This window comes from Orussus abietinus, unplaced genomic scaffold (assembly GCF_000612105.2).
Source record: "Orussus abietinus isolate OABI.00-Male unplaced genomic scaffold, Oabi_2.0 scaffold206, whole genome shotgun sequence".
Classification (NCBI taxonomy): domain Eukaryota; kingdom Metazoa; phylum Arthropoda; class Insecta; order Hymenoptera; family Orussidae; genus Orussus; species Orussus abietinus.
The window spans coordinates 120,652-133,319 of record NW_019394356.1 but is presented as its reverse complement, the minus strand read 5'-3'; the positions used below and the strand labels follow the sequence as shown (position 1 = coordinate 133,319).

General features: G+C 44.0%; 1 protein-coding gene across 4 annotated transcripts in view; it reads right to left on the bottom strand.

Moving 5' to 3' along the window:
* The window catches only part of LOC105697665, a 70,530-nt gene that overhangs the window by 29,477 nt on the left and 28,385 nt on the right, over positions 1–12,668 (bottom strand). The window lies entirely within an intron of this gene.

The following is a 12,668-nucleotide window of genomic DNA, read 5'->3' as shown; positions in this document are numbered from 1 at the left end:
AAACAATGCAGGATGGAGGAAAAATTGTATAAAATGTAACCTCCCTCTTGAACAGTTTTAATTAGCCCTTCATTAAAAAGGACATGCATTAGCAATAACTTCGTGGACAACGCTTTCCTTTTACAAAAATTCTAACTTCGTGCGTTAATATTAAATTAAATTAGATGCATATCATTTCTATGCAACGAAACAAGCGATCTCGTTATACAAAATATAGCCTCTCTTAAACAATTTAATTTAAAATAGGAAAATCTGGGCAAAGACTTTTGAAGTCCGAAATAATAGATTTTTTAAAAATTTTTTGGTAAAAAAATGATGATGACAGTCATGTCGGATTTTAAGGGTTAAGAGGCTATGGAACAGGGGAGGGAACTGACCCATAATTTAACAATTTTTATAGGAATTGCGCAAGCTCCGTTGTTAGTTAAATGACTCTTTATTAATCGGCCATTAAGCGCTTCCACGCAGCCGTCGATTCGCGATTTCTCCTCTCTTAGCGATCAACTACGCCGGGGGCGAGAGATGCAATTGAAATCGCTCCCCGTCGAGGAGATAAAAATCGAGAAGGGATGGCCGGAGGATCGAGAATCCTTGTTCTCAGACCTTCGGGCGATGCGTCGATCCCTGATAGCCCCCATTGATTATCGATCTCGGGTCCGAATAAAGATCGCAGAATCCCCGACATACGATGCAGCTCCGATCGCTCTCCCACGTGTCTTAAACGCATAAATTACACCTTACAGATGATTTTACATAATTTCAATTACCCTTTTTTAAAAGATAATTCACTTCTTTCGCATAATTCATGAAATCAACTCTTTACGGGTTGGTATATTCACCATATGAACTACTGCTCGATAAGACGAATTTTATATTAACTTTAGTATAATAGTAGGTCTCTGCGCCTAAGAAAATCTTGGAAAACACTGCACAAAGAAAAGAATTCACAATCATAATAAGAAATATTACTTGCTGCAACAATCGTGAACACTTAAAAATGGGCCTCCAAAAATCTTGTTGTGATTATTCCTATAATAAGAATAAAACCTTATCAGCAATGCTGTCCTTTATTAATAGTGCAAATCTCTTTCTTACCGAGTGATTTTAGACAAAAGTTTCTGCCGTATTAAGGGTTAACAGCCGTTTCAAATAAAAATGTCATTTATTCGATGAGCCACCCCAAGCTGAATCCCAAACCTAAGCTAACTCGTAAAGCTAACCCAACCCTTCCCAGAAATGCCCTGATTCGAGCGCCTGATTCCGGCGCACGTACCGTAATATCAGAAATTTCGGTGAATCAATTATTTCACATTTACGAGAGAATAAATCTGAGGATTTAAATTTACCGTAAGCCTACTCTTGACCATAGGCCATTCCCGTTTCCTAGGTGCCCCTGCGCCAGTAAACGGCATAGTCGTCTGCGCTCTGCCGTGAGGTATGCGCGGAGGATTTTCTCCGAGGCTTTGTAGAGCGTGTCGAAGTGCGTTGTTTTGTGCAACAGTTAACCGGGCGAGTGGAGCAACTTGGGCCCATTTGTCCGGTAATAGCGAAGCCTAGCACCTGAGGTTTATTTAACCAATAACAGGAGCACGGACAGCAGTCGCCTCGGCATCGGCGCGCCCTCGGCTAATCAGTGGCCCCAGAGGGAGGAAAGAGAGGCGCCGCCGTAAAACCCCCCATTAGGGCCGCCATTATGCTTCTTTATTCTTTATTAACCGATCGGACGTGACTTTCGAGACCGTCGACTCTCGGTAAATTATGTTGTACGTCTCGTACATGACGTACGTCTCGCGCATGTAGGTCGAACGCCACTCTGGATTTTTGTGCCGCGTCGAACGCCTCGACGAAAAACCAATCAGCTGACGTTAATGAGCAACGAACACTTTCCAGGTGCCGCGGTTCATGCCGAACTTTCTAAACGGAGCTGCCCCTCTGGAAAGGCGTGGTCAAAAGGTCCCACATAAAATGAGGAAAAAGAAATCGGCAGGGTCGAATCATCGACCGAACCGCACACTCTGTGTAAAGTACGTCGCTGGAACGCTTTCATATGTTTAAGTACTTTTTAGAGCAATTGCGGAGCATATAGAGAGCATTTTTCTAATTTCCTTTTAAAAAAGAGATACTTTTCTTAATGGTTACATGATAACTTTTAACGATATAAATCACTTTTGAAATGACGACCTGGAAAATCGTGCTAAATATCAAAGTGGCGCCCCTTTGTTGGTTTTTAGAATTTCAAGCAATAATTAGCGAAAATGTAGGTGACATGTTTTCGATGTGCCAGTGATTGCAGACTGAGATTCATTTGATTTTTCTAGTGTAATTAGGTGAGCGATAGTCAGTGAGTATGTAGGTGAAAGATTTTCGTCGTGTACTTTCGACCCCCCCTATGTACCTTCGTGAAAAAAGAGTTTCGTGTAAAAAAGAAATAAACAGAACTGGAAGAGACTTTTGAATGTAGCCCGTGCGGCTCGAGTGGGCAAAGCATGGCTTTCGATGGCGCAGAAAGAATAAAAGTGCCTAGAGTAATGAAAAGTGCTTTCCACGCATATAATAAAAATTTCGAAACATCCTTTACGGAAGATTAATCTCGCCTCAGGAACTAAAAGGAGGAGTTACGATGTGGAATCTGGGTTACGAGTAAAAGTGGAAAACCACCTTCGAGCTCAAGTGCGCGTGAAATTTGGGATAAAAAATTAATAAAATAGTGTAAATATATGTATGGCGAGATTAGTCGGGAGGCTCGTCGGCGATGGCTCGTTTCGTATCTGGCACAGCTGATATATCAACTGGGGAGATGATTGGCCCCGAGGAGTGTGGATAATTGCGCGAGACAAACCTCTGGTTAACGGGAGGCAAATTGACGGGGTACGGAGACTCTACATACAGAATCGCCAGATCTTGTTTGATAAAGTCCCTAGACTTTCTACAGTTTGTATTTAATTTGTACCCAGACCCGGCTGAAGCCTGTACAGGTGCGAGTAGCGCGCACTCGCGATGCACTTGTTGCATTGCACTTATAGCTCGATAGAGCGCAATCTCTGCCAGTATGACAATACTTGGCGTGTCCATTTCGGTGCCTTGCATATTACGAAACGTTTTCCTTTGAGAAGTTTCGCTGCTCTCCTGGAAACATCCTTCGATCTTTCATCCTTTCTGCGGGGGCTTCGATAATGGCAAAACGCGTAATTTCTCGTTTTCCGCAATAGCTGTCCGTAGCTCTCCTCTGCATTTGCCTTGAGTTTGCGGAGAGCTGTTATCTGAACTGGCTTAAAAAAGAAATTAGAAAATTTAAGCGTCTCGGACTATTTTCCACTAACCTCCTCTATAATGGCGCAATTAAGAAAATCAAGGTAATTGCCTACTGAGGTTGTTTTAAAATTCGGTTAAGGCGATACCTCTAAGCAGGAAGTCGTATAAGGCGAGTAAAGAGGAGGAGTGCATAGTAATAAATGTTTTTAAAAAGCTTTTACTATTTTTTAATTATTTTTTTACAGCACACGAGCTTTCCGGGGAATCCCAAATTATCCAAAGAATTTCCCTCCCTTGCAGCCAAACTCATTACCAGTTTTTTAAAATTAATTAACCTGCACTTCATGCTCCAAAAATCAGGATCGTCCGGAGGCACTTCCCGTGGAAGTCTGTGTAAAAACCGCAGATGAGTCAATTAACCTGGACAACATCGGTCGAAACTTCCGCCGTTGTCAGGAAGCTCATAACCGCGTTCTGGGTGCAATTCTGTCTAGGTCTCTCATAAATCCCGAGGAATTACGAAACAATCCGACGAAGAGATCCCACGGTTGCGCGTCGAGAGAGAGAGAGAGAGAGAGAGAGAGAGAGAAGAGTGACTTTTCCAGCGGCGCGATCGGTACATCCTTGAACTGCATCGCGAAATTAATTAAGCAGGAAATAAAAAGATCGGAGTCACTTCCGCCAAGCAAACACCTTCGAGTTAATCCCAATGATTGCTGTATTCGCACTCGAGGAAACTCCGAGTTGAAAAGAGGGGGGAAAAAATGTGAAAACCAGGAACGAGTTTTCGCGATGCACTCTCGTTCCGCACATTGCAGGGGACTCCCAAAAGCGGAAATGACGAGTCGCGTAATACCCATTCGTGACATACGCCGACACTTACATAACTACCGAAGGAAAACGCAGATCATTTTGTTTCCGAACGATAAAATTTATCTCGGTTTAAGAACAGTCATTTTTCAATCTATCCTCGACGTTTTAACCTCCAAAGAAGCGCGTTAAAAAAGATTAAAGGAAAATAATTCTTTAAACGCAATTGGGAATAAAACCGGGTCGTAGAGGGTAATAAAAAATGAGATCCAAAGCCCAAAGGCCGTCGCGGCTAAAAACAAAAGTAATCAACAATTCACCGCGGACAGAAGGACACACTTCCTAGGAAAAAAGTCAAGTCCTATGACACGCTCCGCCAGGTCGGCAAATAATTATTCTCTCGTTACCTGCAACTCCACCTGCAGCTTCCTCATTCCCAAACGCAAGTGCACCGTTTCCTCCTAGATTCCATATATTTTTACCGCAGCCTCCCTTAACCGATTCCGGACAATAAAATTAAATTGAACGTAACTCGTTCATTACTTGGAATCAAATTCAATTAGACCCGCGGTATGTCTTTTTATCTCAAATGTAAAAAAGAACAACAAGAAAAAGTAAGCCGCACCCCAAGCGGAACTCGAAGATGCGAGCGGAACGGAAGCGGATTCGAAACCGATTCGACTAGCGGTTCCGTTCCGTCCGTTGCTTCGCACCGCATTGCGTTGCGTCGTACCGCGTCGCGCTGCGGTGTGCCGCATCGCTCCGCATCATCTTCCGCATACTACAGCGTTCCCCACAAATTGCATTACGCTGTATTTCCCCCCATCGCTCTGCGTTGTACGGCACCGCATCGCCTTACGTAATACCGCATCGCTCTGTGTCGTGTGGCACTGCATCGCGTTACGTTGTACCGCTTCGCGCTACGTTGTACCGCATCGCGTTACGTTGTACCGCATCGCTCTGCGTTGTGTGGCACCGCATCGCGATACGTTGTACCGCATCGCTCTGCATCGTGTGGCGCTTCATCGCGTTACGTTGTACCGCATCGCTCTATATTGTATCGCAACGTCCTCGTGTACCGCGCTGCACCGTGCTGCTGCGTTCATTCGACGCGACACGCACCACCGTTTCTCCAAGTGGCTTCCTAATCCAGTTAAATGATAGCAAAGCGCAGCTCTGAGGCTGCTTCGAGGCGTTGAATCGGTCCGCGAATTCGGCCGGGAGGACGTTCAACCTTCCGCGCGAATTTTGCGGTGCGCCACACTCGCAACGCACCAGGAGACGCGATAGTAGCGCGGAATGTGCGAATTGACGATGAGTAGCTGACCCGTATCGGGCGTACCCATTCATGATTAGGGCTCATCAATGAATCGAGCGCCAAGAGCGGATGGCATCTTTTGATGAGCCCGGAGCAATCCGCGAGCATGCCGAGGAGACCGGGGCTAGTTGTACAATTTATAATTTTCTCATTTTACAGAAATATTTCACACATATTGGAGCTTGTAGTATGTATTCCAATTATAGGCGAACATTTGTACCTCGTACAAACCTTGTTAACGCACGTGAGGAAATGGAAAATAATACGAGAATTTAAGATAGAAAGGTGTTAAGAGAATCGGTCCTGTTTCAATCTCGAATATTAGGTCCATTTTTGTAAGGTCGAGGTCGAAACGAATGTTATAAATATTTTTAACACGCCAATGAGTGAATTTTTGGTGAGTTTCTTCCCCAAATCTTTGAAATTTTCCCTTTTTGGCGAGACTTCTTGAAGGATGATTTCCAAATTTATCTGGATCTTTGGCAGTCTGCCGAGTGTACCAAATCCTCTCTACGCATCGACGGGAGTACATGCGTTGAACGCGGAACGGCACTCGACGCACATGATGTCTGTCTGCCCTCCGCTGGTCATACGGCGCACACGTGAACATCGTATATACATCACGTACGTATATACACGCACTTCCGGAAGCGGCGCTGCACGTGCGCGCGCATACGCGATATACCGCATACGTTCCTTGTATTTATGTGGGAGAGAAAACACCAAGGGGCATGCAACATATACAATGGCGCCGATACTATTTTTACGCTGCAAAGACTGGGAAAAAAACTAAAGATTTCACCACGCGACGTCGCGTTCATCTTAAACTTGCGTGGTTGAGGCAAAACTAATTATAGCATGACCTGCAGGAAAGCACTCTAATTGTTTTACCGATCACAGTCCGGCGACTTGTGAAATAATAACATGTATCGTGAAAATATTTTCTCTTCTTTTCGTCTCCGTTTTTCCTTTTAATTAGATAATTATTCAAGTAAGCACTCCAGAAGGCATTCCGAAGCGAAACGTGTTAGCAGTTTCAATGGGCTTGTTATTACTGCAAATCACTGCCAATAGAAAATTATTCACCGCGGAAGTTGATTTCGACAGCTCGAGAATCGACGGACTTTCTAGGAAGCGCCGGCCTCGGTCTCAAGGCACGAAGGTGAAATTAAATTATTATTAGAGTGAAAATCGTTCGCTCGATAAACATTTCACTCTCGACCCTCGATAGCAGATCGGAAACTTCGCTGGGTCGATACATCAACCGCGGTCAATTAAATTGCGGAAAATGATGAAATTGCTTACACTCGTGTACACGGTTGAAAATATCGTATTTTAAAGAAAAATTGCGTTTTAGTACCTTTATTAACATTTGTACTGATTTCTTATCCTCTTACCGTTTTATTTAAAATGTTTAATACTTTCCTTCCAATTCTCACGAAGAAATGGGAAAATACGTTTGTCCAGTTTTCATTTTAAGTACCACGGTTTTTTGCTTTAGTAGACATTTGTATTCGAAGGTGTTTGACATATCGAAAACATTTTTAACCGTGTAGACTTACATGAGCTCCACGATTTACCTAGCTTCCGGGGATCTTTTACCTTGCACTTTTATTATTTGTAGACTAGTTAGGAAGTTTTCTGGGGAAATTAAACATTTTTAGACACGTTTAAGGTATATTGTTCTGCGGGTCTCGACGCCACTGTACAAATAGTCGGCTTACAAAGCAGAAGGGAAGGCTTAGCCGAGCGTGGACCTGTACATCCGTTTCCGCAGGATGTTCATTCGTTATTTCGCTTCGAGACTCGACACGAGACCCTTCGCATCGCCGAGGTACTCCATATGATTTCGACGATCGATCGTACATGATTCTTAATCAATATTGGAACCGCAATTATTTGTCCATCTCTCCAAGAACACTAAAATAAAAATATTAATTTCAGGAAAAGAATGAACGTAATTAAAATATTAAGAGACATTCCGTACTGTATGTAATACATTTATTGAATAAAAGTGGGGGTCGAGAAGCGAGGGATTATTTAATTTGATTGTTTAATTACTAAGCCATATTGCTAAAATTTGGTCGGTCCAGTTACGCCATCCATCGTGATCCGGGAAATGTCGAACGCGTCCATGCCAAGATTCCGAATCATTGCTATATTTTTTCTTTTCCACAGGTAGAAGCGATACAGGCGCGCAATAGAACACGAGCAAAATCGAGGCAAGAAATGAACGATCGGACTCGTAAAAAGCCTCCGGCTTCGCGGAACGAAACTCGAGATCGCTACAGGCTTCTTTTTCAGCCCGGCCATCGCGAATTTCTTATTAATCCAGATCGAGAAGTGAAGCACTTGCGCAACAACCTCAAAGTCTCGGGATTTTTTCGGCACCCTCCGTGGTAAAGGCTCTTCCGTGGTCGTCGATAAAAATCGAGCCTCAATGGGGAATCGATTACACCAATCGCCATATTAGTTCCCACTCCACGAAAAAAGTAAAAACACTCTACCAATTGTCGTATAAAATTGAAAGAAATAATGAAGAAATCGCGAGGATTCAGGAAATTTTGTTTTAAAAAAACAAATTCATTTCTTGTTAACTTGAAACTATCTGGGTATATTTCACTATATTTTAGGGATATATAGTTTCCTCTTTTCAAGTGTGAATATTGAATCGTTCCTGAGTTATACGTCTCTAGGATGCCTCAAAATTAGTTTTTCTAGAAATCTCAAGTAGAAAGAAAGAATTTTAATCCAAACGAGTACGGCTTTCGTTGGAATTATGATTATCTATAAATATCGAGAAAAAAAGACTAAAACGACAATATTTATATGAAAGATTCAATTTTGTGAAAAAACGATACCAAACGGTACTTCGGCCGCAGCCGAACGTGTAATTTATTTGATCGAGCTCGATGCGACTCTCTTAGGGAGCTGATTAAACGAATGCAATCTGACATGAGATACATCGCGTTGCTTCGCCGATGCGTAACACACGGGCCAGGTAACGCGACTCCATATATGCAAAAGTAATCGGAGCCACCGAACCTTGTGTGTCGACCCGAGCCGATTACTCGGCCACTCGAAAGGACGAGAGTCCTGACGAGTGATACGGACTGTGAACAGGTTGGCTCGAGTAAAAAGAGTCGCTCGATTTGTCCAAGAGCCATTTCGTAACCCTATCGAGCCTCGACTATTCGCGTACTAACAAAAATATCTGCTGGAAATATTGTATGCATGAAATCATTTTCAAGATGCAATACTTCGAAATTGTGTATACAATTCTGTTGTGATTTTAGTGTACAGGTGTAGGAATTTTAGAGGGCACGTATACTAAATTACGAAATCTCGTATGTTAATTTTCGATCAGATGCATTAATGCATCTATTTCGAAAACAACAATAAATTTCCATTCTAGTGGGTTTCCACTCTACGGGATCGAGATGTTCTGCGCAGAAGTCATATCCAATAATCGCGGAAAAGAAAAAGTACAAGTACACGGGTAGAACCATGAAATAATCAACTGCATTTATTGTACATTTACCCTGGGCGGAAATTGATCAAAACACCCGGTTTATTCTTTGTAACGTTATCGAACCGCGCGTTTTCCTGCTTTCCGCGTCGTGCCAGATTTAATACTCGCCCGAGAATTCACACGTGTAGATTTAACGTTCACGCAAGAATTCACACGTGTAGAATCGCGCGGTATCGAATTATAAAATTCTCTCGCGTATCCGCATTGAATGTAATTGTAGATAGGCGCGCGTCAATGGAAACCGCGAGTAGGCACTGAATCAGGGAAAAATGCAAGGAAATCGCGCGAAGCTCTACCCCTGGAGGGAGTTAATTACACGGAGGCAATCCGACATGGGATATTTCGTTATTTCAGCGACGCGTAACACGCGCTCTCGGTAATGGGACACCGAGCTACTTGATCCGAACTAAAGCAGCCGGGGCCATTGCACCGACTCGATGTACTTCCGGTGGCACACGAAACGTCGAGTGCAGGTATTTCTGACCGCGGTTATTAAAGATTTTCCGACCAAAAAGGTATATTATTTTAGAATAGAAATTTCGAAACTCATTAACCGTTTGAGTCCCAGGCAGCGCGATTGCGCTGTTCAGATTTTATATCGAAAAAACCCAGCACATTTCGAGCGTTGTGGACAACTGACGGTGCGTCACCGATTGTCGAAGTCGCTCAGATTCACTGACCCAAATACATTACACAGCTCCTTCTTTTAACCTCGTAANATCGTAACGCAAGGGTGTAAATAATACATCTTACAATTCAAGAAACGCTATCGCGCCGAGTGGGATTCATCGACATAAAATAAACAAAGCGCTATCGCGCTGTTTGGGTCTTCTCGTACTCATTTAGAGAAAGCGCGGTTGCGCTGTTCGGGATTCTTCAACAGTGTTTTTTCAATACCCCCTAGGACTCAAACGGTTAAATAACACTTGAAGTGGGCTTCTAGGAGACGTCGGAATTCATCGGCGGAAGCCACCATAGTGGCACTCCGTCACGAAAGAACTAACACTCGTAATTTAGAATTATGAAGAGTGGATCCGATGTGCAAGCGACTTCTTGGGAGATTGTTTATTACACCGTCACACGCATATGAGCGATGCTGCCAGCTTTTCGTATAAACATTTAATTTACTCATTCCCGATGTTACTATTGTACCGCGTTATACAATTGTATCCGATTTCCCTTAGGTGAGAGAGAAGACATCGCGTCTCGGACGTTGAAGAGGCGAATGCCAACACCGAGCCCGAGGCTCAGGAATGCCCGGTCGCCGGTTGACTTTATTAGGAGTTCCACCAGTGGCTGGCTAACCGAGTACCATGCAAACGAGACTCTTAGCTTCGTTCGCCTTGTGGAGGTCGTCTAGTTGCAAAACTCGTTCCTCGGGATGCGGCCGTCGAAGCGGCTTGAAAGGACTTTCGAAGCCTCGCTAATTGCACGGACCGAAAATCCTGCTCCGAATTTCGGAGCCCTCATTTGCATCGCACCCTCGCTTCCCATCAAACGGACCAGATTGGAGTCAAAGTTATTGATTTCAGTTGAATCTCAGATTTATCAAGCTCCCGAAGGTGAAATAAAACGTATAAATATCATTAATTCATCTTGCAAGGGAAGTCTCATTATCCTTGCACCGGCGAGAGAAAGTGTTCAATTTATCAATTACCACCGCGTCTGCTGACCGTTTTACTTTTTCACCTGCAGCCCTCTAACCTAGGTATCACTAATTCCATGTACTCCCGTGGAGTAAACATTTCGTAATAACGGTCAAGGGTTAATCGATAAACCGTTTACCATTCTCCGTCTCGCGTTCGCCAGGTGAAGAAGATGGAAGCGAAATAGTAAGTGCACGTTTGCTCACCTCGAGTGTCACTCGACGCGGAATTCCCGGTTACCGGAGTAGGTACGTGGCTACCATTGGTTACCGTCTAATTACCGTATCCCGGTCTATGTACACGTAATGATACTCCCGATCGAAAAGTACACACCGTACAGACAATGGGCGCTGGTCGAACTTCACATTGAACCGCGATTATGCGATCACGCGATTACGCGATTGCGCAAGATCCCGGTTTTCCTGCTGCCGAGCGATTCGCCTGGGCACCTGCAGCCTCGCACCTGCAGCTGCCGAAGTAGAAGACACCTCGTACCGAACAAAAAGAAAATCAAATATGAAAAAGAAAACGCGAGATCGAGTGCGCTAACGCCTTGAAAAGTCAACTTTCATGCTTGTAAAAATTCACTTAACTTTCCACACGATGCACTTATCACTCGATTATCAATTCCTCTCGGTCTGATGGAGATATTTGCATGTACATCATTTTTTCAATTTAACCTGTTGTAACTGCGGAATTGACTGTAACGTTACGGTTTACCGACGTGTAGGTAACGTGATAGGATATATTAGATGGGTTTCCAATGTACTGTAAAATTGATCAAGGATTGTTCTTTGCAATGGTTGGTCGAATATGCAGCAAAGAGATTAAAAGGTGTTAGATGACTTTCGGAGAAATTGTGAAATTTATGAAGGATTGCTTTCTGCGATTGGTGGCATATACGGCAAGGAGAATAGGAGCCATCAGATGATTTTCCGATATGGAGGAATTAGGCCGATTCGCGGTTGTCTTATCGATCGCAATCGGCACCGATCTGTCCTGTGGGACTTTCACGGCAATTTGTAGTCCCTGTCCATATCGTGGAATCGTGGGCGTTAAACGCGAGGAATCGCCGATAAAGCGCGCTAACGAACGTCGATCCTTCACGAGATCGAGGACTTCCTAGATCCTGCCTAGATCGATCGATCGCGGTCGGATATGCGGCGGACCAGACGCGGAACTAATCGCCGAGCCGGTTCTCCGAGTTATCGGCACAATGACAATGGCAATGGCAATGCCAGTGGCAATGGTAACGGGCGAGGGTGTTTCCGGCCCCGGGATGGAGTCGCCAGGTTGCCGGAAGACCGATTTATGAACCGCCTCTCGAGGCGCCTCGATTGGCGGTCGATCGATTACTCGCCCTGACCTATCTCGCGTCGATCTGATCACGGGTTATTAATTGCTCGGCCGCGAGAGTCCTCCAGGGAGAAGGCTCGTCCGGTCCAGGAGATCGTTATCCTCGTCGCGATATCGCGCCGAGGGACGTCTCCGTAGCTTAATCGGACTTTGTGATCTTCCGCCAGAAGATGTTCCCCTTTGGCGAGACTTATTACGTACAAAAACCGAATGATGATAGATCGAGTCATCGTAAAAATTGAGAAACGAATAATTCTCCCGTTGTATGGAATTCTAAAATCGGTGCGCGGTATCACGCTTGTTGGACGTGAAACTTCTAACGATAAGTTAAGCGGAATTCAGTTCTGGTTATCTGGGCGTGATCTACCGCAATATTTGATATTATTAACCAAAAGTTACGAAGAATTTTCTCGTACAAACCAAATATTTGGTTATCCATATAATAACCATATTCTATGCTTTTACAAACAAAAGTGGTGCAGGAGTAAAAGATACCAATTTGCAAATATATTTTTAAAAAACTGGGAACAATGACAACTTTACCCCCTCGTTATTTCACGGTCAATTGAGTCGGAGTTCCGTCGTTAGTTCCGTCGCAAATGAAAGAAGAAAAAGTGAAAAAGGACTTAAGGCAATACCTGTCATTTACAGTCCAAGTGCCGCAATGCCCGATGAAAATCGTTCACGGTTACGGGGTACTCACGGAAAGGAAAGTTTGTCCCCGGAATTCCGCTGATGGGGTAAAAGTAAATTA